General features: G+C 41.4%; 2 long non-coding RNA genes across 4 annotated transcripts; one reads left to right on the forward strand and one right to left on the reverse strand.

Moving 5' to 3' along the window:
- Window positions 1–640: 640 nt before the first annotated feature.
- Window positions 641–16,569, reverse strand: LOC116808845 (uncharacterized). Of its 3 annotated transcripts, XR_012057822.1 has the most exons (4): window positions 16,435–16,569; window positions 14,885–15,001; window positions 994–1,116; window positions 641–675 (listed from the first exon to the last, which is right to left on the reverse strand). It is a non-coding gene; the product is annotated as an uncharacterized lncRNA (long non-coding RNA). The 3 variants fall into 3 exon arrangements; XR_012057824.1 differs by lacking the exons at window positions 641–675; window positions 994–1,116 and adding an exon at window positions 5,886–6,789; XR_012057823.1 differs by lacking the exons at window positions 641–675; window positions 994–1,116 and adding an exon at window positions 8,873–9,555.
- Window positions 15,452–17,129, forward strand: LOC115496833 (uncharacterized). The gene is made up of 3 exons (XR_003962364.4): window positions 15,452–15,947; window positions 16,052–16,205; window positions 16,635–17,129. It is a non-coding gene; the product is annotated as an uncharacterized lncRNA (long non-coding RNA).
- The last annotated feature ends 7,887 nt before the right edge of the window (window positions 17,130–25,016 follow it).

Genomic DNA, 25,016 nt, shown 5'->3' on the forward strand with positions numbered 1-25,016 from the left:
ATAAGCAGCCCAGAAAAAAAGAGCCCAGCCCCTCAACAGAACTTAAAAAAGAGTTTACTTAGTTATATTATTTTGTTCCTAACTAAAAATAAAAAAAAAGCTCTTAAGTTTTTTTTTGTTTTAATAAGTTTATTTCACAGAGGTGTATTTCATTTTTTATTAGTTTAACAGATTATTAGTCATACAAAAAGTTTTATATTACTTCTCTAAATTTCTTTTTATTTTAAACTATAAGATGATGTAATATTTAAATTCTTATAATTGGTGGCTGTGGAGTGTGTAATGAACAGGGCTTATGCCTTTATTAATGCTCAGCTCTTTATTAAAAAGTCAGCTCGGCAGGGGGCTCAACACGGAGCTCTCCCCCGCTGTTGTAGCTTTTTCCCAGTAGCCGAAGGAGGAGAAGACATGCAAAGTCTGTCCCTGAAGTCTCCATGGCACACTGGTAGCTGGAGGTGAAGAAGTGTGCAGTCTGTATCTGAAGTCCCGATCAGCAGACCATCCTCTCTTCTTTCCTCCTGGCACACTGGTAGCCGAAGGGTGAGGGGATGAGCCAGGGTCTATTGCTGAAGTCCAGCAGCAGCTGTCCCCTCTCCTTTCCTCCTGGTAACACCAGGAAGAGCTGCTTCTTTGTTCCTGCTTCCCATAGCACAGTCCAGTCCAGTCCCCTGCAGGCTATGGTGACAGGTCAGACACAGACCAGGGATGTGGTTCCCTTTTCCCCAGCCAGCGCACCCATCTAGTCCCCTCCACTGTGCCCAGCCTTCCATTTAGGGGTATTTTCATCCCCAAAACCCCCTCCCATGATCCCACTGGTCCCTCTATTTTGCATCCCGGTCCTAGAATGGCAGTGTGGGTGGGGGTGTAGGTGATTCCCAGGAGTAATTAACTAATTAACATTTCAATGTGAGTACTTAGCTCAATTCAGCAGTGTCCCATGGGAACCAGGAAGGCCCTTTTGTTCATAATAGAGTGGAAAGTAAGGATATTCACCAAGAACCAAGAGACCCAGCTGTGTTCGGTGCCTTTAGTGCTGCTTTCATTCTGTTTCTCAGCCATCAGTCTCTCAGAAGTCTTCTTCAATAACCCTCAGTGACAATAACTCTCCTGTGTCAGCTGTGGGAGTAATTCTATTTAATTTTTGTCTTTATGGTGTTTTGAAAAACAGAGAAAAATGCTTTATCATGACAAATCTGATATTCTAAAATTTTCAGACAGAGACAGTGCTCAGAACTTCATTTGATTTTGATTAAATTCAGCTGACAGGTGAATGAATGCTTCTACATTTACTGTTATAAATATTTGTGGAATAGAAAGCCTAGGTGGAATAAAACTGCAGCACAGGTTCCCAGCACCCTGAATATCAGAGAACCAGTTAATCTATGTAATAAATTCAGTTGAACTATGAAAATATACATTGCTTAGATTTCTTTGCAGACATGTATCTAGATCTATTGAAATATCATACCTAAACTTTATTGTTCTCATGCCATTAGTGTTGCTGCAAATACTCACAGAAACAACTCTCATATGCAGGTCATAGTTAAATCACTCAGGGTTTAGTGAGTTCTGGACAGGGCAAGAGCTCTCACATGCTTTGGTCATGAATGCTTTGGATGAAGCCCTGTTTTCAGTTGTTCATAACTATTGCAGTTCTTTACAACCTCCTCCTTTACTTATTTACTTCTGCTATATTACAAAACACTACTGCCTCCAACTTCTTCAGCTGTGCCATTCAATCCCGCATCCTTTCCCACCAGGATCCCTCCCAAGTGTTATATGACTTCAGAAACCAAACGCTTACAGGATTTTTGTCTTGATGCACTGCTGTGGGTTTGGCTGGCTCTCATCATCCCCATTTGCAGTCCTGGGTGCACGTGACAATGACACCAGTCTGGGTTTGCAGTGGGGGCTCCAGGCTGTGGGTGGGCAGCCAGGAACTGTTTGTTGGCAAGGACTGTGACAGACTATCAAAGGCTGGCACAGTAATAAGCTGATTTCCACCCAAATGAGCTCATTACCTCCCTCTCACCCCGCAGCTTTAGGACAGTGATTCATGTATGGGTTTGGGTATTCTGTGGTTGATTCTGATCACCCTTTGCAGCTTCACTGCCCCTTGTCACCAAAAAGGGACGTTGATCACACAATGGGGAGTCTGCAAGTTAGAGACTCATGGCATCCCAGAATGGTTTGAGTTGGAAGAGACCTTAAAGACTGTTTAATTCCACCCACTGCCAGTGGCAGAGACATCTTCCACTAGAGCAGGTTGCCCCAGGCTCCATCCTACTTGGCCTTGAGCACTTCCTCGACTTTTGTGCAATAGCTGACATAAAGAAGTGATTCAGTCTCTTACTTCACCCAGCATAATGATGTCATCAATAAGTAAATGTGGTATTTGTCAGTTTTCACTATCAAGGGACTGAATGGATTTTGGATTGCAAGATATCAAAGCTCAAAAGACAATAGTTTAGAGCTTCCTCAGGTGTGTGAGGGGTTGATTGGTGATACAGAGCAACAGCAGGGGACAAGGGTAAAATGTGTCCCCAAAGACTTCATTACAAAGAACACATCCATCAGATTGGAACACCATTAACCGGAGCACGGAAGGATTTAGGAGCAGAACATAAAGTATGTGGAAAGGCTTCTGAGCTGACCAACATCTCCAAGTATCAGCAAGGTATTGATGTCTCATTATTTAGTGATTATTACTGCTGCATATTCATACTATATATTCCAACCACAAATCTTTCCAATGGAGCCACACCCTCTCTGTTTCCCTCACTTGCTTGATCCAAGAAATGGCAATTTGTCAAATAGTACAAATACATTCAATTAGAAAGCAGAGGAACAGTCTCTTTTTCTTTGATACGAATAACAAACTAACTAGCTCCTACAGTGTGTTTATTTCCTCTTTAATAAAAAGCTGACACACTGGTCATTAGTATCTTAAGATGTACTCAGCTTAATATGCAAAGCATAAAAAAATTAACATAATAATTATGTCAGAATCAACAGGATACAAAATGTTTAGATGAATTCAACTCTTTAAATTATTACATCTTTACATTAATGGACTAGCCGAGGCAGTTGCAGTATTTCCCATTGTGTGCCACACTCTGATAAATTAAATGCACCTTGGATACCTTTATTTATTCTCACAGTCCTCCATCCGTGGCTGTCATGACCAGCTCTCAAAAAAAGATTTAAAATAAAAATAGCTCTCAAAAAAAGATTTTTTTTTTAATGCTTTAGAGTATGTGCATGTACACACAAACATAGCTGGGCTACCAAAAGGGAAGGATTCATTGCTTTCCTGAGATTTATTCTGCCTTTACAGTTCTTGTAAGCTTATTTGATTTAATTATAAACCAACATTAGCTTGTTCTCATCAGCTCATTTATGTATTTTTAACATCTTATTTTGTTCCAAAAATAAATTGAAACACATGGAAGTTATGTTAAGGTTGCCCAGGTAAAATCACAAAGTTTAAATTCTAACTGTAACTTTTCAGCTGCACACATCTCCTTGTTTACTAAGCCCAGCAAATGCAGAGAAAAACACACATTTATTTCCACTGCCAATTTAATGCTGAAATCCTAGTCCAGGTTTGTAATTTTATTTGTTTGGATTTGTTTTTCTGGATAATAAGGAAAGACAAGGCAGGTGGAAGCACCTGTGGAAGTTCATGTCTGTCTTTGCTGCATCTGTGTGCAAGAGTTTTACATAAGGTCTTTCTGGGACAGGCATTTCCATCCTGCACCAAAGCCTTCAAAAGAGGCATTTCTGCTCTCCCCAGACTGCATGAGAAAAAATATGCAATCATTTTACAAATGAACGTCAGCAATCACCTGGAGAACTTTGAACTGACACATGCTAACAACTTTTTTCCTCCAATGCTAACATCTTTCAATTCAATCCCTGCATCCCAGAACTATGAGAATAATGGGAGACCAAAAGGAGAAGTAGCTGCTTGGAATAAAAAGTGCAGACTGAGGAACACTGGAACTATTTTAACTTTCTTGAAATTCACATATAGAACACATATACTAATTAATATTCTGATCTGTTTCTTCTTTTGGTGAAAACTGGTTTTCAGGGAAAAAAAACTGGTTTTCCTCCTAACTTTCCTGATATCATTTTTACAGAAGAAACTTTCTTTGTGACCATTGCCCAGCCTGACTTATTATACACTGGTGCCCATCACCCAGCGTGGGCAGAGCTCTGTGGTCTACCTTGATCTTCAAGCATTTCTATAATAAAAAAGACTCCAATTTTAGAGTCTTCAGCTTAAGAAATCAATCCTTTAGCTTTTTATTATAATAAAAATGTGACAGAAAACAGAGATGCCAAAAAAAATTCCAGGGCTTCATGCACTAATCTCCTCTGTCTATGCTGAGCTTGACTGTCTGTCCTTTTCAGGGTTCATTTTGTTCCATTCTAAGACCAGGAACAAAAGCAAGCTCTGTGCATTCTCCCCTGGTCCTCAAGAAAACCTCTCAACTCCTGCGTGGCATTCTGACTTCTCACAACTCCCAGATCCACAATGGGATCTGTATCCCTTTGCTACAGACATACTCAGGAGCTTCTGGAGGGAAGGAACAACCTCCTCCCCCTCACATCTCATTTTTCGTAAAGGAAAGTAGAAATTTCTGACAGAAGAACAAACAAAACACCCCCCAAAAAAGCCATTCTTCTGAAAAAAAAAACCCAGCCAAACAAACCATAAATCCCCTAATTACAATGTTCAGCACAGTGACACTTGTAGAACAACTTCCCCTAGCTTTGAAATAGTAACAAGCCACGACATTTTCAAATATTCTGTTTTTTTATGAAGCAGCTTATAGAGAATTCTAGTTGATATATTCCAATATGGATATGTTATAATAAAACTTTAATGTAGTTTTAAATCTGGTCTACTGATCCTGGATCAAAAGATCTCTCTCTATTGGCCTTGGTGTCAAGATATTCCTATTTTATGACTTTTAAGCAGAACTGTGTTCTTTGGGATGCCACCCTGCATGGCTGGTAGCACTCTCTGCACTTTGTGTGCAAGGAGACATTCTCCAGAGGGCAGGGATCCAGCTGGGTGTGCACATCCAGGACCTGCCTTCCACCTGAGCCATGGGAGGTGGTGGGTTGTGCCTGCCTGAGAAGCCATAACACTCAGGTATGCACATTCACAGCACAGCAAATTAATGTATTTGCATGAAAATGCATCTACAATTCTGCTTTTTTTTTTTCATGGAAAGAAAAAAAAAATCCTGGGACTGAACTATTTCTCAGACACTAGATAATACCACTTTGATAGTGGCTGCTATTTATATCTTAGCTGAGGAAATACTGTTCAACAATTAAATGAGTTTTGACTTTGAGGGGCACCAAGTTGCTGAGGGGACTGCAGCACCTCCCCTGTGGAGCCAGACTGGGAGAGCTGGGACTGCTCAGCCTGGACAAGAGAAGGTTGTGTGGAGAGCTCACAGCTCCTTCCAGGGTCTGAATGGCTGCAGGGAAACCAGAGAGGGACAATTCCTCAGGAACTGCAGTGGAATGGACACAGAGAATGGGTTCAAACTAAATTCAAGTCAGATATTGGGAAGGAATTGTTTCCTGGGAGGATGGGCAGGCCCTGGTACAGGGTGCCCAGAGCAGCTGTGGCTGCCCCTGGATTCCTGGCAGTGTCAAAGGCCAGCAGTTGGAAACTGCTGCTTGGAGCTGCTTGGGACAGTGGAAGGTGTCCCTGTCTATGGCAGGGATGATACTGGATGGGATTAAAGGTCCCTTCAATCCAAACCATTCCATGATTCTACGATTGCATGATATCGGCACATATGACACTACCTAAAAGAAGAAAAAACAAAACAACAAACAAAACAATGCAGTTTCTGCTCAAAACAAATATCTTAATTCCTTTATTAATTTGTTTTGCTAGAAAGGTGGAAATGGTGGTCCTGGTCAGTCTTCCTTCTGACTTGTTAATTTTAAAATACCCTATATGTCTTGGGGGAAGACAATTATTGGAATTATTTAAGAACTATTTAATTAATCAACTACGTGAGAATAAGCTGGTACTGCAAGGAGCTCCTACGGATGCCTATTACATTTGTCTCCATATGGATGCATCTTCAACCCCTGGTTCCCTTTGTGTCCTCAGGAAGAGCTTCTCCTCACTGATGTGCAGCACACTGCAACCTACTTTAGATGAAAACATTTCTGAGAGCAGTTGGGTTGATATACTTCTACTAACAAACTGAGTTGGGGGAAGATTAATATTTTCATGGCAAAGGTCAGCCGGGTGATAATAGCTTTTTCTTCCTCAACACAACTTTTTAAGGAAGGTTACAGTAAATTAAGCCAAGTCCTGTCTGTCAATCCATTTTTGGCCACATTACATGTTTGCTCTTTCATAAACTGCTACAGTTTAGCATGCATTGTGCTCAGCTAGGAAAGAGCTGGAAGAAAAAAAACTTCTTACATGAACAGATTTAGATTCTTTGGTAATTTAACCAAGGAACAATAAGCTTTATTTAGAAGGAGAGTCCCAAAAGTGCAGGTCAAGGTGGGTGTTTGTAGTTTATGACTATCTCAGTGTAAAACATGAGGATAAATGGCTTGATACTAATACATTCAGGACAGATTGCTGAAAGCCCTTTTTTTTTTTTTAATTTTAAAATAGTTTGGATTTTTCATGTTTGCCAAATTCTCACACACTTTTACTCTGTTGTTTTTTTTTTTTTTTCCAGCGAGGGCCGTGATTTTCACCATCCTCTTCACAAAAGGGCTCCAGTGACCCTAAAAATAAATGTACTTGGTTAATCCAGCAGTCCTTCTACATCCAACATCCTTTCCCAAACAGTGGCTGGGCAGAGGCACTCAGGAGAAGGCTGCAAGAACAATGAACCCCTAGAAAGCTGCACCCTGGCAATTACTCTATTCACTTCTCTCCATCTGGAAGGTTTTGCTTGACTAACAGCTATTCTGTCATCCTTGTCCCCCACACTCTTCAGGAAGGGACAAAAAGATGCAAAAATGCCCTACCCCTCCAGGCAATCCTTGAGGAAGACAGCAGCAGCAGGGAAGGTGACCCTTGGCTCTCATCAGGAGGAGCTGATGCATAAGGAAGCTGCTGAGAGCAGCGAACCATCCCCATCCAGCCCGGGGACATTGCTGCAGCTGCCACTCAGCCAGGGACTTGGGCAGAGCTCCAAGGCACCTGCCAGGACGGAGACCTTTCACGGTCACCCTCCACCAGCTCAGCAAAGGCTGAGGAGGCAACCCCAGCTCCCTTCATTTCACACTCAGGCAGGAGCACACAGGACACTGGTGTTCAAAAGGACATTAACTTTCAAAAATTAGAGGTGAACATTCTTTGCCCTTTTCTACTGCCTGCTCCCTGTCCTTTCCCTAAACCAGGAAGCTTTATAGAATTGTATGGATTTCAAGATGTCAGAAGAAAAAAGGAAATAAAAAAGGCCCAAGTGAATGTAAGAAAAAGAAATCATCAACGTCTCATATCAATGCCTAAAACTTGTCATAGTCTGTGGGATAGGAAATCAAGAATTGAATGAGTAAAAATTCAATATTTCACTTTTCTAATCATGTTCACATCTCAAAGTTTGCTTTCACCTGGAAATAAAAACACTGATCTTTAGGAAACTTCTGATACAAAAACATTAAAAAACAACAACAACAAAAAAATTACGGTGTCTATTCTAAATTTAGACAACAATTCAAGTTTGAAAATTTCCAGATCACCGCCCTTTTATTTAGATTTATTGTTTCTATTTTTGCTACTCTTACCTGTGTGAGGAGGTCAACACAAAAGATGCACCAGAGCAGTTAGAAAAGCACAATACACAGATCATCACTGCAGCCTCAGAGGAAAAGGCTGCTCTTTGCTGACACAATCCTGACTAAGACCTCATCAATCCAGCTGGAAAATCAAAGGGTGCTAAAACCAGACAGTCTCCTAATTAGTACAGAATGCTAATCCCTTCCTCTGGAGTGTTAAAACTGCCTCACTGGTAGAAAATCTGATCTAGGAATTAAGATGGAAGTAAAATCTCTACAAGGAAACTTGTGATTAATGAATAAAAGTTACAAAACCAACTCAATATCAATATTGTCTTCAATAATGTGATGTGCAATATATTAAAACATCAGGAAATATCTAAATGTTTATATATATGTATAAATAGCAAAAAGGCCCTTTGTAAAGTAAAAATATTATGGTTGCTATCTGCTGTAATAATTTTATTGCATTTTATGCAATTTCCATATGAAAATATTTTTTTATCTTCCTGCTTGAACTTTAAATTATTTTTAAATTGAATACAGGGCTTTCTGCAATCTTTTCTCATCTTCTATTAATATCAGTGGGATTTAGATTATCAGGTCACAGTATAAATTGGAAAACTAATTGGAACTTGATATACAACCAGATTCAGTTAGTTTTAGTATAAATGCTTCAGAGTATTAATGAAAAATGCTCACTCTTGAAGAGTAAAAACCCTTCTTCTCTATCCATAGCCCTGATGATCTCCAGAAAAACCTCCCAGGCTCTGCTGTGATCCTTCCTTGAGGTGAAAGCTGAAAGCTCAGGATTTAATCAGTCTGATTTCAGGGTGACCATGAACAATATTATCTGTGTATGTATCCTCTTTGCATTTCTGTTCAGATTTTTGCTGGATAATGAGAATCATCTGCGGTATGCTCTCTTTCTCCCCTGCTTTCCCTTATCCCAGCTAGCTCCGGGGGGAAGGGGAGCACGGGCAGATCTTCAGCTCCTCCCGCTGAGCCCTCGCAGGCTTTGGACGGAGCTGTGTGGGTCTGAGAACAAGCAGCGAACCTCACGGCGAAATAAAGGAGAGAGTCCTTCTCCAGGGGGCAGAATTCCGTTTTATTGCACCCCAACGGGGAGAGCAATAATTCGAAGGGGCCGCGGTTTGCCGTGCCGATGTTTGTCTGTGCCGCGCCGCGGCCGCGGGCGGGGCGGAGCGGCGCACGCTGGAGCCGGCCGGGAGGAAGCGGCGGGCGGCTCGAGCGGGGCGGCGGCAACACGCGGGTGCCAGCCAGGAGAAAAGCGGCGGGCGTGCCGCGCCCGCGGATTATGTACGGGACAGGGGAAAACTGGGGCAGCCAATGGGGTAACGCCACGGGGGGTCTGAGGGCAGTGGGGTACAGGGGTACATCCAATGGGGGGCGGACAGGTGGAGGGTCCCAGGTCGTCTGCCTATCGCCCGGCTTCCCGTGTGGAAGATTCCAGGTGGGGGGAAGGGATACCGAGTGACAGACAGGCATCTGGGGTAAACACAGTGACTTGGCATTTTCTCGGGGACAACAAACCGCGGGGAGAGATGGGAAGACCCGGGAGGGGTCGTTACAGAACCGGGGATACATGGAACAAACTTATACATAATACAAATGTGGTAAAACATATAAAAACACAACTCTACAATCATCATAAAAAGAGAACAGAATCCTGCACGTCTATGATGATGCAATTCTTGGCATTTCAGTGTCTGCATCTTCTAACTTACAGCGAGTACTTGGAAGAAGCTGCCAAAAAAAAAAAAATTACCTGTATTTTCTTATCAGAATTTGAATCTTTCCAAGATCTCATCTGCTGGACAGAGGTCTTGTCTGTCCACCACAAAATTGCCAACTCCACTAATTATTAATGAGCAAATATATTTTATTAACACAGTCTTATACAACTTATGGAAGGGCTACAAAGCACAGAAAAGAACAGCAGTGAAATATGATAATGGAGATTTTCTCAGCTTCTGATCATGACTAATAAACCCTGGAAAGGAGACATGCCTGCCTTTTGCACAGCTAAAAGCTTTGTTATGTTTTGGTGTTTGGTTCCATTACAAACATTACACTGTGAATGATTAATGAAGAAGGATCTAATTTAGTGGAAAAATAGTAATAAACGTCTCAGACACATATTTGCTCTGCAAAGCCCTGCAGGTAAAAACCCAAAGGGTGTTTTGCCAATCTGGACAGCTTTGGGTTTTTTTAATGAAGTGGCCATTCCTTGGTCTCCTATGAGTCATGCAATTATCCAGTGTTCATAACACTTGGATTACTTCCCAGCAGTTTATTATACTCCACTTTTGCTACACCAGGGAGAGAAGCACTTGTACCAGGTGAGACATTTCTATCCCAACTGCTCCAGCTGAGATCTAGGATGTGCGAGAAGCAGCATCTGAGCAGCATTTTTTCCTGGGAAAGAATTTTTGGGTCAAAGCCTTTGCTAGCAAAGATGTTTGAGGGAATGACAGGAGCATATTAAGTTGGGTTAAGAACACAGGGCTTCATGTCATGTTAAAGATAAGTGCCGAGGAACTGGGTAAAGAAAAGAGCAGCAAAATAGGACAACAGAATACAATATCAGAGAGACAATATCAGAGGGATGGGTGGGTGCTTCCTAATCTTGTTTCTATTTAATGCCTTGCCATGAGTGCTGTGGCAGCTCTGGACATCATGAGCTAAAATGAAGACATTAAGCCATTATAGAGTTTCCAAAGGAGGCCTTGAAGATGGTGAAGGGCCTGGAGGGGCCACCCAAGGAGAGGCTGAGGGCACTGGGCTGGGTCAACTGCAGCAGAGGAACTGAGGGCAGAGCTCCCTGGAACTGCAGTGGCAGCTCTGAGCTCTGCCCTGGGCCAAGGACAGCACCCAGAAAGTGTCTGGAGATGGGCCAGGGAAAGTCTGGAGCTGGGTCAGGGCAGGCTCAGGCTGCAGAGCAGGGAAAGGTTCTGCTTCCCCCAGAGGTGCTGGGCACTGCCCAGGCTGCCCAGGGAACGGGCACGGCTCCGAGGCTGCCACAGCTCCAGGAGCCTTTGGACACCAGGGATGGACAGGAGGGATTGCTGGGGTGTCTGGGCAGGGACAGGGGCTGTATCCATAATCCTTAGGGGTCTCTTCTTGCTCAGGATATTCCATGATTCTGTGATAACCAGACTCGTGGCCTTCTGCCTCTGTTGTTACAGTTTCTCATTTGCCTTCCACTGGGTATTCCAGAATTCTTTGGGAATAATGTACACATTGTGCTACAGATTAACCTCTCCACTGGGGAGATAACCACAGTTCCTTCCTCTTAAAAGGACATACAAATCCTCTCATAGAAAAGCTAAATGCAGTCTCAATCCAAGTCAAGGCAACATGGGGCACTTAAAAGTAAAATCAGGCTGCAGGCTTAAGGATGAAAATCTTTCAGAGAGCGTCAATCCAGCGATTACTGAGCTTCTGCAAAAACAATATGACATCATAGTACTTCTTACATAACTTTGGTATAATTAGGAATAAAGTATAAGCAAGTTGTGGAAAAAGAGGAAGGAAATTTCTAGTGAAGTCCTCCAACATTCTTACAAAATTACTTGGGTTTTGTTCCTGTAAGTGTGTAAAATGATGTTTCAAAAACTTTTGTTCTGTCTTATAGGAATTAAGCTATGAGGGGCATCTTAAAAAGTAATGCTACTGGTAAATAAGTCTGTTCATTTTGTTGAAATATAGCCAACAGAAGTAGCAGAAGATAATTAGCAAAGTATCTAATCAGTGGCATTGCTTTAGTGGGTGTCATTAAAACAACTGAACTGCCATGCAATGTTTCTGGACTGCCTTTATTGAGACTTTGTGGTAGCACAGCTTAAATGTCACTGCAGTAGTGACAGAGAGGAAAGTAGGGTTAATTACTGACCTCAGCTGGGCCATATAAACATTTCCTGCTGTCACAAAACCCTTCCACCTTCAGATACCCTCGGCAAATATGATAAGCACAGGAATTTATTTGTAGTAGCTGATATAAAATTACTTCTAATTTGCTAGCTCTAGTATAAGTTAAAAGCAAATAATACTGCAAATAAGCATTGATTATTAAAAATGGTCATTACAGGACACAGGGGAATTGGTTTACACTGACAGAGAGTAGTGTTAGATGGTATATTGGGAAGGAATTGTTCCGTGGGAGGGTAGAGTGGCCCTGGCACAAGGTGCCCAGAGAAGCTGCGGCTGCTCCTGGATCCCTGGCAGTGTCCAACTCCAGGTTGGACAGTGGGGCTTGGAGTAGCCTGGGATAGTGGAAGGTGCCCCTGTTCACAGGAGGGAATGGAGAAAAATGAGCTTTAAGGTTACTTTCAAAGCCCGGCCATTCTGTGATTCCGTGATTCCATAATAAATGACATCACAGCAGAAAGCTATTTTGGTAGCTACTCACACAATCTCACACTTTAACTACAAACTGCCCAAAACAAGCTGCTCTCTCCCAAACAACACTGCTGAAAGGTGGTGATTATTGGAAATGGGAGGCAGTGACTAATTGGATAGTAAATTCCAGAGCGCTGAAAAGAAAAGAATCAAGACACAGGAATAAATCTCATATCCTGCAGAAAGATTAGGTTACTTCCAGTAATTAAATAGAACAGAGAGGATTTGACTCTTGGAAGTTGCAGCTAAACCCTCTCTTGAACAGACTCTGTAAACTCTATAGAATGGAATTTATGAATCTTAGAAGGAAAAATGTCTGCTATGGATGTGTCAGGATTGAACATACATCTTCAGGGAGCCCAAGTATTCCAAACTGGATATCTCATATAATAAGAGATGAGGAGTAATCAAAAGAAATTTCAGGTAATCTAAGTATGAATGCATGGCAGAATCATCTTCTGACAGAAAGCCAAGGAAAATTACAGGAAAACTGACCACAGAAGAAATGTAAACAGAAAAAAGGTTATTAATGATTGGGAATTTGGGTATTTGGATGCCAAAAATAATGCTTCTCTTAAAAAGTAACTTTGGCCACAATTCCAACAAAGTAAAGGCAAAAACAAGAAATGAAAGCAAGTACATTTTAAAAATATAAAAACCATCGTTTTTAATATAAACAATAATTGGATAATTTCTGGCAGAAGACAATAAACCCAGAGAACAACCAAATCCTGAGTAAAAACATGAACACAGATTTTAGAAAAAGCACTGTATCAGAGTGAAGGACTCCAAAGTCAAATGCCATACTCTTCCTTCAGTAACCTGGAAATGCTTCCTCTGCAAATCCAGACATGAAAAGAGATTTATGATGACTCCACATGTGCATCTAAAGAGCTATTCTAAAATACAAATATTGCTTTCATTTTATTTCTTAACTTCAAAGAGATCATTGAGGAAAATAAAGTGGAGTGTAAAGCAAAGACAAAGGCTATGCCTCTGTCCTGAGGGATGGGAATGTATCTTCAAAAGGAGGGTGATGAGTTTGGGAATCTCAAGGAACCTCAAGACACCAAGAAAACCATTTGGAGTTTGCATAATTCAGCAAGCCCTGCTCCCAGCCCAAGCTGCCAGGCTGCTCAGCAGGACTGGAAGAAATGCCAGGATCCTTTGGACAAGGTGGCAATTTATTTTTTAATCTTTTAGTTCTCTTTTACCCAGGATTTCCCAAGGTACTTTAAGCTAATCTAACAACACCAAAGAAGACCAATTTTAAGTACTGGGCTCTTGGCAAGTTCATTTCAAAGAACAGAAGTAAAGCAGCAAATGCTATCAGAGCTCTGTTTGGTGAAGACCTCACCATCAAATGTCTCAAACATAAAAGGAATATTTTAGGGATGTAAATTTCTTAGCATGAAATGCTGTGGAATGATCAACCACTTTCCTCAGCAATTAATAGCAGCAGTAATCTACAGAATAATAAGCAACATGTACCAAGACTAAGTAACTTCTTACTGGACATGGGACACCTGATAAAACCCAATGGCCCTAGGTCTGCTTTCTCTCTGCTCTTGAGCTCTCTGGGCTTTGCTCGGGCTCCCAGGCCTCCTGCCTCCTGTTCCCCCTGGCACAGGGTGGAGGGGGGGTGGAATAAAATGTACTCTTGTGCTAAACAAAAAAGAGACTTATCTTGTATGTTTTCCCTGACGTCGGCTGTGGCTTTCCTGGACATGATTGACACTGCTGCCGCACACTGCTACAAATGGTGGAGAATGCGGGCAACCAGCCAAGTCAGGCCAACTGGCACCCCTGCAGATTGATACAACCTGCGGGACCCCCATCTTCCATGGAGGTAAAATCCTTATGGGGATGAGAATTCCCAGTAAGGGCATGTGAAAAAATGCATATTTTATGACTGGCTTTTCACAAATATTAAAATGAGTATTATATGTGTAATGTTAGAAAGTTGTGCTGTATTAATTCTCTTAAGTAGTGTGTGTTAAATATAGTATTAGGTTATAACATAATGTTAAAATAGACTATGTATGTGGGGTTTTTTTTAAAGGAATGAGATACTCACTTCGAGATAACAGTCCCAGAACACCTAAATCTTCCAGAGAAGAGAAATTTATGGTTCTCTTATCAGAAGAAGCTAATTTTCTTAGGCCTTGCTCAGACTCGAAGACACCATGGGGATTAAAAGAAGGAGTTGACATACTCCAGAGAGTGTCTTATTTTAAATAGAATGTATGCATAAACATGAAATATGCATGAATATGCAACAGTTTTTAAGGGTTATTCCTTTGTTCACAAAACATGCTTTTCGTGACTTAGTGTCTGTAATTCTTTGCTTTTTATTGTCTTGTAATTGTCCTAACTCTAAATTTTTATTACTCTAATCATATTACTATTTTTATAACAATTTTATTATTATTAAACTTTTAAAATTTTAAAAACCAAGTGATTGGCATTTTTCACAGGGTACCAGCTTACTGGGACCGAGAGATGAAACTAACATCTACTGTTATGAACGAGTTCATAGGTTAATACGGTTAGAGCTGTTAATACATTAAAAGTTGTAACAAGTTAATTATGTTAATTAAATAATTGTTAAACCCTTGTTGTACTCCCACTGTTAATTCCCTTAAATACACCTTGGTTGTACCCTTCACCTTACCTGTAACCTTGTTGCATCCATTGGGCATTGACTCCACTGCTCCCCAAAATGGTGATGGGATACATTCCCGAGAAATATCCAAATTAGGAAAACCTCAGGAAAATCCAACAAAAGACCCTAGAAACAACGAGACAACCTAAAATGAAGAACTAAGCAACTAGACCTACTGTCGGGAAGTCCCTCCACTCTACCAACACGATTCTTTCTCCTCTGCGTCACCAAAGTGGCGGTGTGCGTGACCCCTCAGGGCCCCACCCAGAGCTGATCACTTTAATAAAGGCATCCAAAAGGAGCTGGTCTCCTTGCCCATTTATTTCTACCATTGAAACGAACAGAGCTTATGCCTTTATTAATGTTCAGCTCTTTATTAAAAGGTCAGCTGGGCAGGGGGCCCGACACAGAGCTCGCCCCCACTGTTATAACTTTTCCAGGTGGCCGAAGGGTGAGGACGCATGCACAATGTGGTGCTGAAATCCTGAGCAGCAGCTATCTCCTCTCCTTTCCTCGCGGTAACACCAGGAAGATTTGCCTCTTTGTTCCTGCTTTCCACAGCCCACTCCAGTCTAGTGTTCCATAGGTTATGGTGACAAGTCAAACGTCGATCGGAGGACGTGTTTTCCTCTTCCTCAGCCAGCATACCGTACCTGTCCAGCCCCCTCTCCTGTGTTTAGTACTCCATTTAGGGGTGTCTTTATCCCCCAAAACATGCTCCCATGGTTCCATGAGTTTCCCTATTTGCATCTTATTCCTAGAATGGCAGCGTGGGTGGGGGGGTAGGTGATCTCCAGGTGGTTTAGAGAAAAGCAAACAGAGCAATTAGTTTCTTAGCATTTCAATATCGGTACTTAATAGAACTAGCAACTGTTCCAGTGTTGCCATGGGAACCAGGAAGGCCCCGTCTGCCCAGTGACTTCGGGGGCACTGGGAATTTTGTTCATTTCACCATCAGTAAGCGACACATTTATGAACGACTTTTTCATTGGAGGGAGTTTTTACCTGCAAAAAAGACCGTTCCATGGACTCTTGCCAACTTTCCTGACATGTCTGCTGCAGCTTATAGATGGTAAAGCCCTGGACAGTACTTCAAGATGGTTATGGACAATTGCACGCAGCATGTTTATGCCCTACATCTGTGGTTTGCCCTCCTGTGAACCCCATGTTTTTCAGTTTCTGTGAAGCTGCCTGTACCTTTCCTTACCCTTCGTTCCTAAGAGCGCAGCAAGTATGAAAACTGCCAGGATGCCTCGGAGTTGCTACCATCTTCTCCGTCACTTTCTGCCCCTCTGCCACCCCATCCCTCCTTTCCCTGAAGGAAGACAAGGTCAGAAACTGCCCAGAGCTGGTACGGGAGTGCTACTGTCCTCTCGCTGCCCTGTGTCCTCTTTCACCCCCACCTCTTTCCATATCTCCCGTTCCCTGCCAGGGAAGGCACTGGCCATGCCATCCCAGGCACTCTGTCTCAAAATGGTGCGGCCATGCGGTTTTGAGATCCCCTCTTTCTCACTGAATCCTTCTTTCTCGGTCCCATGCCTGCCATCCCCCCCACCTACCTTCCCCCTTCCTGCCGCACGGCTGCAGCTGGCTCCGCCCCGGCCCGCCAGGCTGTGTGAGGCGAGGTGGGGCTGGTGAGCCCTGAGAGGGCCAGCCCCGCTGTGCCTGCAGGAGATGCAGGGCAGTCTCGAAAAGGGCAGAGCCCTGTCATGTGCTGCAAGCTGTCACACTGTTTCTTTCTCCCTCTCTTGCTTCACAGTCATCATCATCAGAATCCAACAGAGAAACACCGACAACACCAGTACAAAAGCCGAGATCAAGCACTAAGGACTGTGCCCCTCATGAAAGAGGAGACCAAGAACAGCACCCCTTTTGGTGAGAAGATCAAAAGCCAAAGGAGAATGAACTATTAACCCCCTTAGCAAAAATGTATTCATTTAATTCAGTATCATCATTTCTGTTATTTTATCCCCTGTAATTAAGTCTCAAATGCTTTTCTGTTACTGTTAATTCAGCTTAATAATGCTCATTCTGTTTTTGTAAACCATTAAATCATATTCCCGAGAATCCTCTTGTTTTAACCAATTTATAAACGGAGAAATTGTGGAGCCTTCCCGTTCTGAGGAGGCTGTAATCTGATATTAAGACTCCTCCCATGGGACACCTGATAAAATCCCACAGCCCTGGGTCTGCTTTCTCTCTGCTCTTGAGCTCCCTGGGCCTTGCTCAGGCTCCTGGGCCTCTTGCCCCCTACTCCCCCCGCACAGGGTGGAGTGGGGGGGAAAAAAATGGACTCTTGTGCTAAACAACAAAGAGACTTGTTTGTTTTCCATGCCGTTGGTTGTGGCTTCTCTGGACACGATCAACACTGCTGCCAAATGCTGCTACACTGGACTTCATTATCACAGTATCTCATCAGGTCAGAGCTACAGAAAATGGACTTGCTATGAGTGGAGTGTTTGAGGAACAAGTAAAATTAGGAATGTTTAAACTACATATAGTAGAAAAACCCAAGACAAACCACCCCCCAAAAAAAAAAAAAAAAAAAAAAAAGAAAACCTCCAAAACAACCAAAGAAAACAAAACAAAGCAAAGAGGCAAGCAAGAAAACAAACAAGCAAAAAACAACAAAAAGCCCCATATTTAAATTAATTCTCCATTCACCACAGGTGCCCTGAACACTTTCCATACCTTAAATACTCTAAAATGTTGCACACTACAATTTTTTTAGTTGTACTTTTTAGTGATTCATTTCTTCTCAGGTATCCTCTGGCACTTGTACACATTCCAGTTCTACGGGATCAGTGACTGATATGCCTGCAAATTTGGTCTGCATAAGAATTTATGCACAGCTTCAGCAACAATTGATAAAATACTATAATTCTTGCATATAATATTTTAATGCCACTGTTACTTACAACTGAGAATGTCAGATAAATTACTCAGCAGGTGAAGCATTTACCCAGGGACTGATAATAGAGCAGCTTGCAATCAGAAGATTATAATTAATTGGCCATTGAAAAAACTCTGTGAAACTGGGCTGGTACCAACTGCACTGTGCAGGTGATGAATGACAGCTACCAATCACCCAGCCTATTCCAGAGTCAGGAAGAAAGGAAGAAATTCCATTTGCAACAGATTCATTTCCAATTTCTGTCAAAATCTGGCTCTCTGCAACCCCGATTCTGGTCCAGCCGGAGGGAGTGTGGCAAAAATAGAGAGATGAGAACAATAGAATTGCCCGAAAAATTAAGAACTTTAATAGGAAAGAACAAACACAGAAACCACACAATCTGAGGGGCAAGATGCAAAGACAAGGGGCGTGGCAAATGTAACAATATATAGGGGCATTCTGAGGGCAGGGGTTCAATCACAAAGGCAAATTTGGAACATGACCATATATGTGAAAGGTCCCAAAACAACTGAGAACAAGAACCAGAAACCTGACCTATTACAGAATTAATTTCATTTACATACATACCATTAACATACCAACTCCCATGACCACACTTCTTGCCATGACCTGACCATGTATCTCTCTTTCAGCATCCCACTTCCCATGGTCTCAGGCTGATGCCTCCTGTATATGCCACTTAGGCTAAACCACTGCTCATCCCAACCAGTTGTGTTCCCACAAATGTTAACTCTTTAAAAACAAATCAAATTGATTTAATAGAGGAGCATTAATTATTCATTGGGATAAAGGTTTGTGAACTGCCACAAAGAGCCCCAGTGGGTTTGGGAGGAGGAGGAATGACAAATGGCTGGAAAGATATAAAAGTACAGAGCACACTATAATACAGCAATATTAATTAATAATTCAGATATTATTTATGTTTAATAGGTTATAAAGCCATTTGGAGTTAATAAACTGACTGACCTTCAACTTTGCATTGCAGTAGGCACAAGATATATTGCTTCTTAAAGAGGGAATGCTCCAACATTGCCTTGGAAATGGAACATGTTATTTAGTAACAGTGATTCAGCTCATTGCACATTATCCCCAACATGAGAACGTGGATAATTAAATGACTATTAAAGCCTGTGTATTGCAATCCACTGTAAAAGAAGTCAATATTTGTTTTTCCCTGAGATCACCTCAGAGAAACTGGGGTTTTCCTGAGCAGGTCTTGCAGTATTAGCTGGTATTGCATTTCAGTCTTAAAATCTGCTGTCAGTACAGTTGGGAGAACCATGGCACCTACAAGATTTCACCAAGAATATGTGGAGACCCATCTGTGTGTAAGTGCATGCAGATGTAATCTGCATCTCTGAAAGTGAGAAATTCTAAGCCCTTAAAGGGAAAGGGCTGCAAATCCTAAATTTGCACAAGCAAAAACTCCCAAGAAGGTGTTTTTGGCAGTGATTCTGCAAAGCCTGTGCTGAAGTCCTTTGAATCCACAGGCCCTCTGTAGAGTGGCCTCTCAAATCTGGGCTCTAAACTCTCCTTTTTCTGTTGTTCTGATTTGTAATAGAGTCAAAGTTAGCCCCACCAGCTGTGAAATCAGAGGTTTTGTTGGTAGATTGCTGGTCTGGTTGAAAATTATTCTCCAAGGAAAACACCATGCTTCACTCCATATTGAAGCATCTCTCAAGAGGCTGCTCCTGGAGTGAGGGGGTTGTCCCTTGTCAATAGGTCCCTGCCTTCACTAGTGACCCAGATTGTATAAAAACACATCTGGGAGCATTAGTCGGTGCTTAAAGGAAGCATAATAGTACCAAACATTATTAATTAACCCTTTAAGCAAGACTGTGTGGTTGAAAGCATCCATGTGCACTCTGCCTTGGTGTTGCAATTCTGCTAAACCAATTCCTGTGATCATTTAAAATATTAATTTATGGGTGTCCCTTTGCACTGCAAAACTGAATCTCAGAAGAATGTTTTATCCCGTCGTGCAGATTGGTATTTTCAGCTCAACATATAGACTCCCTGAATTGTAAAATGCTAACCAGACCACATAAACACGGCAGACATTATACTCTATTCTATATGCGCTCTTCTGTCTCAGTGGGCTCTGCAGTATCTTGATACATAATAATCTATTTTAAAACACATTGACTTATTTCTCTTATCCCATACACACTCCTGAGTCTATTACTCTAAATTATATACCAGTTTAATGTGTATATTTCTTACTTTTCTACCGTTGAATTTATTTCAATTAAGAATGTGAAGCTCAATGAGACACAAGACATTAATCCACATTAAATAAACATGCAAGAAATTAAAGATTTATTACTAACCAACTAGATTTACAGTTAAGGAATCACCACAGTCTTGTCATCCATAGACTGTGTTTCCTTGAAATACTAAATTATCTGGTTAATTATAAAAACAAGCAAAAATAATTAATGCTCCAGCAAAATTTCTAACATGCTGTTCAGAACAAAGTTAATCTATAGAGAGATATTATTGACTCCTATTTTTCTATTTTTTAACAAAGATTTTGCATATTTGCAAAATACAAGAGTAAGTTTATGATGAAGAAAATCCAGTGTGTGTAGTGTGGAGTGAATGGGATTCCTCAGCTCCTGTGGAATCAGTCCCATTTGCTGTTAACTTTGTCAGAGAGTACTGCCAGAATGTGAATGATGAATATTTTGCAAAAAAAATTAGTTTTTCTCTCTTGCCATTTGTTAAGAAATATAAGTGGTTTCTATTAATTTCTAGGAGAATGTACAGGTTATGTTTCAGCAAAAATGTTGATTGCTGATCAAAATGTTGATTGCTAACAAATTGATTATTATCAGAGCTAAAATATGTAGGACAGGCACTGTATCTTGGCTAGACCTAGATAATTTTCATCTGTTAATCATACAGTCTTATTTACACAGGAAGGTTTTATATCTCTCTATATAGATATAGATGTTTACGCAATAATTATGTTATTAAAATGTTAAGCAGGAGCAACACACAATGATGCAAATGTATACTCATAACAGAACAGAGATTGTGTCCACTGAACATGCAATTCCCATGATCCACAAATAAGGGATACCCAAATCCTTAGATTTATTGAGGGTCAGAATGCCAGACTCAAAATTAGCATGTCAGACCTGAAGCCATCCATTTCCTTTCACAAAGTACATCACCCTGCACTTCTACAGCTCATTCTGGAGGATGCAGCTTGGGGAAGAGGCTCAAGGTGTTAGTTAAGGTCAATGACAATGAATTGTCAGCCAGAGCTCAAGAGTGGGAAAAGAGCAGGAATATTGAAAGATGACAAGGAAAGTCCTTCAGAGGCTTTCAGAGTGGGCTCTGCAGAGATGCTCTACATCCCTTTGGTCACCCTTAGACATCCAGCAAATTTTCTTTACAACATAGCTTCTGTTTTGCTGCTGTTATGAAGGGAGATAAGACTGATTTTTTTTTTTTTTCATTATAGAGAACATTTTTTTAGTTCTTCTACAACTAGTGACAAGTAGGAATTTTTTCTTTGTGTTCTAAAAATTTAATTTATTGGCTTACAGGAAAGCCAGTGGGTTTGTTTCTTCTTCCATGTTTTCCTAGAAATCATAGAAACTACCAAAAATTACTCCTCCACTATGGTTTCTTTCTTCAGGCCCAGAACTCAACTCACTCTTGGTTCGTGCAGAAGAGGCATCAGAATAAAGAGTTTAACTCACAATTGCCAGCAGGAATGGGCTGAGCAGGTTAGAGCAGCAATTAAACTGTCATTGTCACATGTCCAGATTCACACCAAGGTATCAGAGATCCTTTACATCTCAGAGGAACAGCCCCTCAAAACTGTGTATTTCTGTGTTTCAGCATTATCATTCACTGTCTTTAAAAATCCTTTAGCTCAGTCCTGTCCCTGACTGGGTGAGTTACAGGCACATGCTTAGGAAGGAGCAGAAATAATTTTAAACTGTTTGCCTCCCTTATTTATTTGATTAATTAGCTCCTGGTGGTGACTGGGGTTTTACGCTTCCCAACTCTTAATGCCATCTCAAGGATTTCTGGTCTTTAAGTGCATTTTTGGCAGAAATGTTGTTTCCACAGGACAATTCTTTTTTCCCAGTGTGAAAAATTTACACCAGCTGTCCAGTTAGGCCATTTTCCAAGCTTATATATGAATATTTGTGAGGTAATGTCCATTTGCTTAATTGAAAATCACCAGAAAGAATAAATACAAAGTATTTAGGTAATTCTTGAGAAAATCCAATTTTCATTGCCATCTATACATGAGAGTACACAAAAAAAATCAGAGTGGTTCTGAAATTAATAATTCAAAACACAATCCATAGCTCCAAAAGTATGTCTTAGCAGCATTTATACATATATTTCATATTTGTTCCCTCCCCTTCAGAGTTAATGCTTGCACAGTTTGCCTGTTTATTATTTACAAATTCAGTTACTGGCTGGCTGAGGATTTTGGAGAGTAGCAAACCCCTCTAGAACTTTCTTTGTCCTCTTTTCCAGCAGCTTTATCAATACAATTACTTTTGTTTTGTATGAAAACCTGTGTGAGGGCAGGGGAATCCTATAACTGATGTTAAAGCAGACACTATTCCTGGCTACACACACACAGAAAGCACTGAGAGCTCCTGCTTCCCATCCTCTCCTCTCCCTGCTGTCCCCAGCACACCCTTGGCCCAATGGTGAACTTCCTTCCTCAGAAGATGAAAGGTAGCAGGAGATAAATGCCAGCTCAGAGATCCCTTATGGATCAGTCTGCAAATAGAGAAAGTGGTTGCCAAGGATCCACCCAAGAGTGCAAGGTGCATTTTCCTGTTAATGTCTGAGCAAAGCTGTAGAGCCTCAACTCGCCCAGAGATTCCCTTGGGATGGACACAGTGCAGAGCAGAGCCTTAAAAGTCCTCTTAAGGTTACATATGAGCTTCCCAAAAGCTCAGTGAGCAGCAGGAACTTTAACAAGCCCCCGTCACAGCTCTCAAAGGTTTTGAGAGCACTGTCTGAGATGTGTTTAAGACATAATGATTTACAACATATCAATCACTAGTGGAGTCACACTACATGCCTCCTACTGTTCCTGTCAAAAAGGTTTCTTTTAAGATACTTAGATTGAGATTGGGAATAAATTTTACACCTAAAAGAGCTCAAAGAGATGCTATCAATAAAACATATTGGTTTGGTAAATGCTGATTTGACCTTTGGAGGTCTATATAGTGTTCTGTGTCCTTGATTTAGTTACAGTCTTATTCAACTCTTTTCTCCTAATAATATTATTTTACATGTGCTTAGCAAGCACTGTTTGGCTCCCTCTTCCTAAATTTTAATGGGAATTACCCTAAGTTTGTACATTATCATATCAGTTTTCAACTCCTTAACTGAGGAAACACCATTTATGTCCTCCAACACCTGCCTTCCACCTTGCTTCTGAGTAAGAGTTTGGAGTAAACAAAAAGATTGTTTATGAACACAAATGTTTCAGAGGTCAACAAAAGCATAACAAAATCCAGGATGGTATTTCTGACAAATTTGATCATAGTCTTGTAAGCTTTATATACCAAAATTTGCTCACATGAGCATTCAGGTGCAATTTCCAGAACCTGCACCTGAATATGTTTGTGTGCAGGTATAGGCTTGTAAAAAAGTGCCTAACTTGCTACTTAGTGATAGTTTAGCAACAACTCCTTGCTATCACACTAAAATTGGAATAACCAGATAGTTTTCAGAAGTACCCAGCATTTAATCTGGCTTTGAAAGCAAAACCAAAAGAGTATTGTGACATTTCCATTAATTAAGACATACAGTCCTATTTTGAAGTCCATTGATGTCAACTCTCATTCAACAGGTATTTTATTATGGCCAAAGCCAGCATCCAGTCTTGCTCACTGAATTTCCTTTTTCTTCCATTCCATTCTTCCATTCAAATCATTCTGTTAAGAATTGTGCAGTTGTTTGGAAAAAAGCTTGCAAGCTTTTAAATTAGTTCCTTTGGAGTTGTTGCAATTTTACTGCATCAAGCAGATTACACTAAATGCTGCATTAACGTAGCATTGGCCAGAGGGATTGTTGTCCACAGGAGAGGTTAACAATGTCCTGGGCAGCAGGAATGACTGGTGAAACAGTGAGAAACATCATCTCACAGCTACCTACAAGCACTGCACTGCTAATTATTAAGAATTTGATTTTGCATTGATGGCTCTTGTCCAACCTGCAGAGCTGCCCCAGCCCTGGGCCCAGCACAGCCAGGACCTGGAACTGCTGCAGAGAGCCCCGAGGAGGCACCAGGATGAGCAGACAGATGGAGCAGCTCTACTGGGAGGAAAGGCTGGGAGAGCTGGGATTGTTCACCTGGAGAGGAGAAGCTTTGGGGTGAGCTCAGGGTGGCCTTGCAGGGCCTGAAGGAGCTGCAGGAAAGATGGAGAGAGACAATTGACAAGGGCTGGAGGGACAGGACACAGGGAATGGCTCCCACTGCCAGAGGGCAGGGATGGACGGGATATTGGGAATTAGGAATTGTTCCCTGGCAGGGTGGGCAGGCCCTGGCACAGGTGCCCAGAGCATCTGTGGCTGCCCCTGGATCCCTGGCAGTGCCCAAAGCCAGGCTGGACACTGGGGTTCGGAGCAGCCTGGGACAGTAGAAGGCATCCCTGCCCATGACAGCGGTGGCACTGGGTGGGCTTTAAGGTTCTCAACCAACCTGTTCAGGTTAATTTTACAGCAGTTTAAATGTTGCTTTTTACCTGCTGAAATACTGGATTGATTTTCATTATCTGGCATTATTTATGTCTCTGTCTTTCTTTTGTTCTTCCTTTCTGTATTGGAAGATTCCTGAAATTTCACCTTTTAACCAGGCATAGAAGTGGAGGTCCAAGAAAACCATTTCTTCAGCTCATCCCACAGATCCAATGGCACTTCTGTCTTTTCTTTTGATTTTCTAGAATGTTTGAAATGTATTTGCTCTTTGTGGGGACACCAAATTCTGCAAAGTAATGACACATCACCAGAATTTCTAAAATTTTCCATATTTTCAAATAAAGTATCTAACACTATAAATGGATCACAATAATTCATATATTTTACCATCTTCATGAAAATTTACATTAAAAAATTAAATTGAAGGTATATTAAAATATTTTCCACATCTTAAGAAGTAACCAACATTTAGCACTTCAAACACAAAGCAATTTTAAAACATTATTCTGCTTCTTAGCAAATAACTGTAAAAAT

Source organism: Taeniopygia guttata, chromosome 11 (assembly GCF_048771995.1).
Source record: "Taeniopygia guttata chromosome 11, bTaeGut7.mat, whole genome shotgun sequence".
Lineage (NCBI taxonomy): Eukaryota > Metazoa > Chordata > Aves > Passeriformes > Estrildidae > Taeniopygia > Taeniopygia guttata.